Below are 4,501 nucleotides of genomic sequence, written 5' to 3'. Positions count from 1 at the left end.
ATGTTATCATTTATATGAATGTTTCTCATACACCGTTTCATTTATCCCACCTTGGTTGAATCGATGGGGCTGATCAAATCTCCGCCAGATCCCACCGGGAATGAGACAGTATTGGAAGCAGCCTTCACCCCCACGATCACGTTGGCTTTCATCGCCTGCTCTCAGCGGACTGCATGAACAGGGCTGGGAGATATGAACTTTGTTCATATTATTCAGCAATGTGAATCGTTAAATATTTACTAATTTTTAATGGGAACAAGGTTTTAAAATGTTTCCGCCTGGTTTCGAACCGGGGACTTTTCGCGTGTAAGGCGAACGTGATAACCACTACACTACGGAAACCTGATACTGCAAACTCCGTGTTAGGGATATAACCCCTCAGCCAAACTAATTTCCGTATTACTGTCCAGGAGCTCATTTCACAGGGATACATTTACTGCGCTGTATTTCGGAAGGCTGCAGAGAAGGATCGGTGGCGCTGGTCAGGCAGGGAATCCCAGAGCATCGCGCCCACACAAACATTTCACTGTTTTGTTTTCATGTGCCTGATATCCGACCGCAGTGTAAATTATGGCGAATCAGGCATGCTCAGATCACATTGTTCACAGAATGCTTTCTTGCAGCCAAATCACACATTAGAAAACGTGAAATGAGATGAAGAGATCGGAGCCATTTAAAGTGCTCCCATTTACTGCAGATCAGGAATGAAAACCTGGCACCGGCTTCAGGTCGATCAGAATGAGGCAATGAATCCGAAAGTGGGAAGAAAAAAAGCGCAATTTTCGTCCCTGGGTGGGCTCGAACCACCAACCTTTCGGTTAACAGCCGAACGCGCTAACCAATTGCGCCACAGAAACCGCCCGGTGCTTGTGCTTGCTAGATACACTAAAGCAGCGTGTCACCTTCCCAAAGTTACATGTTGCAGGCACAGAAATGCAATTGTCCACTATCAGTCTTACTTTTCCAGAAATAAAGGATGGGACATTGTTTATGGAAACGGTCTGGTCTCGCTCACAGCATCGATATCACCGCGAACCAGCTCTCCTGCAACCGGCGCCCCCACCGGTGCTTTGTCTGTTATTGAGTCGGACTATGGGAGAACCTTCGCCACACGGACTCCAGCGATTCGAGAAGGCGGCTCACCACCACCTTCTCAAGGGCAATCAGGGATGGGCAATAAATGCCGGCCTCGCCAGTGACGCCCACAACCCATGAACGAATGAAGAAAAAGTATTCTGAGCGTCCTGACGCTGATATCAGGTTTTGATGCCTGATCTGCAGTAACTGGGAGCGCTTTAAATGGCTCCGACCTCTTAATTTCACCCACAACATCAGAGTAACTGTTCCAGGGGGACATGCCGACTCAACTGCGTCTTGGCCGCCTCTCTGCTCAGTCCTTTATTCGCCTCCAATTCCGTTTCCCAAAGCGTATCTACAGATACACAAAGCTCTTTGTCATTTCGGTTCCTTTCGATTTGTCCAGCTCCCGATTGGCAATAATTTGGAAACCTGGTTGCAGCCCTCCGCCTTCCATCGTGTCCAGGGATGGGTTATGTGGAGAGACTGGAGAAGCTGGGATTGTTCTCCGTCGAGCAAAAAAAAAGGTTAAGGGGAGATTTAATAGAGGTGTTCAAAATTATGAGGGGATTTTGATAGAATGGATGGGGAGAAGCTATTTCCATTGGCAGGAGGGTCGATAACCATAGGACACAACCTGCATTTATATAGCACCTTTAATGCAGTAAAACCTCACAAAGTGCTTCACAGGAAGAGTTTTTGAACAAAACTTGACACTAAGCCACATAAGGAGATATTGGGACAGGTGACCAAAAGCTTCGTCGAAGAGTTAGGTTTTAAGGTATGTGTTAAAGGAGAGAGAGGCGGAGAGGTTTAAGGATGGAATTCCAGAGCTTAGGGCCTAGGCAGCTGAAGGCACGGCCGCCAATGGTGGAGCGATTAAAATCGGGGATGCGCAAGAGGCAAGAATTGGAGGAGCACAGAGATTTTTTTTATTCGTTCATGGGATGTGGGCGTCGCTGGCGAGGCCGGCATTTATTGCCCATCCCTAATTGCCCTTGAGAAGGTGGTGGTGAGCCGCCTTCTTGAAACGCTGCAGTCCGTGTGGTGAAGGTTCTCCCACAGTGCCGTTAGGAAGGGAGTTCCAGGATTTTGACCCAGCGACGATGAAGGAACGGCAATATATTTCCAAGTCTGGATGGTGTGTGACTTGGAGTGGAACGTGGAGGTGGTGTTGTTCCCATGTGCCTGCTGCCCTTGTCCTTCTAGGTGGTAGAGGTCGCGGATTTGGGAGGTGCTGTCGAAGAAGCCTTGGCGAGTTGCTGCAGCTGCAGTGCATCCTGTGGATGGTGCACACTGCAACCACATTGTGCCAGTGGTGAAGGGAGTGACTGTTTAGGGTGGTGGATGGGGTGCCAATCAAGCGGGCTGCTTTGTCCTGGATTGTGTCGAGCTTCTTGAGTGTTGTTGGAGCTGCACTCATCCAGGCAAGTGGAGAGTATTCCATCACACTCCTGACTTGTGCGTTGTAAATGGTGGAAAGGCTTTGGGGAGTCAGGAGGTGAGTCACTCGCCGCAGAATACCCAGCCTCTGACCTGCTCTTGTAGCCACATGATAGGGTGAGGTAACGAGGGTCTGGTGGGATTTGAAAGCAAGGATGAGAATTTTAAAATCGAGGCGTTCCCGGAGAGGGGGTATGACTGGAGCGTCACACCGTCCCCTCCCGCCTTTACTTCCACATACGTACATTGGGACAGGGCTTGGGCGGATTTTTGTGTGTCTCACCCGGGGCCGCTGAGTCTCCTGCAGTCACCCCGATCACCAACTCACCCAGTTTGTAAATTTAAACCGGAACAAGTGCCTCGCAAAGGGCAAGAGATGAAGGCAAGGATGGAACCTCTGGCAAAAAATATCTCTTGCCCACCAGCGAGGTTTGTGCACCTGAATCGCTCACTCTTCTTTTAAAGTTTTGAGATTCATTGGACGCCACGCGGCACCTCCAGACTTGTCTCTTGCACTCACAGTGAAGCGGAGGGCCCTTTTCACTCGCACGCCAGCAATTATGATATCAAGAAAAAGATGGCGGAGAAATTCTCCATTTCAGTGAAAATGGAGCGCTGGGGCCCGCTCATGAGTGCAGCGTAAAAGTTGCAACTCGCACCCACGATCCCGAGGGGAATGCCTCTACCGACTGAGCTAGCCAAGCCTGAGGAAACTGCGACTTCCTTGTCTGTTGTTGCAGCGAGCCGGCTGTTGGCTCCGCTCCAAGGGTTCAGTGCAAACCATGAAACAGGTTCTCCTGAATTCCATGGTGTCGAAGGCAATCGAGTAACAAGTCGAGCAATGTATTCCGCTCAATCATTGATAATTCCATTCAGATCTTCTGCTTTTCAGCTGCACTTCCCCCAAACATTGCAAATAATTTTGCTCAGTATTTGTTTCGCTTGTTTAATATTTTGTTCTCCGGTTTTGCCAGATGAACATTTCATTTCAATTATCAATGACAGGGAGCAATGAACAATGAACTAGTGACCAAAGTTCCGTTTATTATTAAAAAGCAGTGATTCCGAAATTATCCAGGCTGATATGAATGGTAAGATAAATAGTGATTTCGACATGATTGAAATACGCAGCCTTCAGAATCTGCAGTCAGACGCGCTGCCGTTTCGCCACGAGGTCCACTGATGGCATAGATTATATATGTATAAAAACTTATTATATCCTTAAATATATATATATGATGCAGTGTTCCCTTGTGGTTGGGAATAGTTCATTGCACAAAAATAATTCAAGTCTGTGAGACATTTAATGTTTTTTTAATCGCCATTAATACGTTCTGTTGCACACTGAAGGAAATGCTAACTTGTTTGCCAAGTGACAATTAAAACGTCAATAAATCTTTGAGCTTTGCATGTCATGAACTTTTATCCCTTCCCGTTTTACATACTGTATTTTAGGAGTCTGCTTAAAAATGTTTAGTGCTTATTATACCAGGAATCTGGTGCAGCCGCTGTTAAATTTAAAAAGGTTTGTAACCCCTTTCACGCGTGAACAAACTCGACCCTGGAGGTTTATGGGGAGCAAGTCCCAACAAAATGTTTCCCTCCGAGGTCAAATCGGGGACTTTCTGCATGTAACTGGTGAACATGATAACCGCTACACTACAGAAAGGACAAACTTTTCGGTCTCAGGTCTGAAGGAAGTGTCAGGGGGAAACATGAACTGCTGAGTCTCGTTACACTGACTCTTTTCACGAATATTTCATCGATAGAAACTATACAAGTCACAGGGAAAAATGTGAAAGTAATTGAACTCCCGAATTAGCCCCAAAATCAATCAATCTCAGTTTTGCAATGTTCAATTGACCCCCGGCCTCAACAGCTTTTTGGGGGTGAGTGTTCCAGATTTCCACTCCCCTTTGTGTGAAGAAATGTTTCCTGACATCACCCCTGAACAGCCGAGCTCTAATTTTAAGGTTACGCC

General features: G+C 47.1%; 2 non-coding genes across 2 annotated transcripts; both read right to left on the bottom strand.

Moving 5' to 3' along the window:
- Positions 1 to 269: 269 nt before the first annotated feature.
- trnav-uac (transfer RNA valine (anticodon UAC)) lies at positions 270 to 342 on the bottom strand. The gene has a single exon. It is a non-coding gene; the product is annotated as a tRNA-Val (tRNA).
- Positions 343 to 783: 441 nt separating this feature from the next.
- On the bottom strand, positions 784 to 857 carry trnan-guu (transfer RNA asparagine (anticodon GUU)). Its single transcript has one exon. It is a non-coding gene; the product is annotated as a tRNA-Asn (tRNA).
- Positions 858 to 4,501: the final 3,644 nt, after the last annotated feature.

The sequence above is a fragment of the Heptranchias perlo genome, unplaced genomic scaffold (genome assembly GCF_035084215.1).
Source record: "Heptranchias perlo isolate sHepPer1 unplaced genomic scaffold, sHepPer1.hap1 HAP1_SCAFFOLD_47, whole genome shotgun sequence".
NCBI lineage: Eukaryota > Metazoa > Chordata > Chondrichthyes > Hexanchiformes > Hexanchidae > Heptranchias > Heptranchias perlo.
This window is presented reverse-complemented; position numbering and strand designations above follow the sequence as displayed.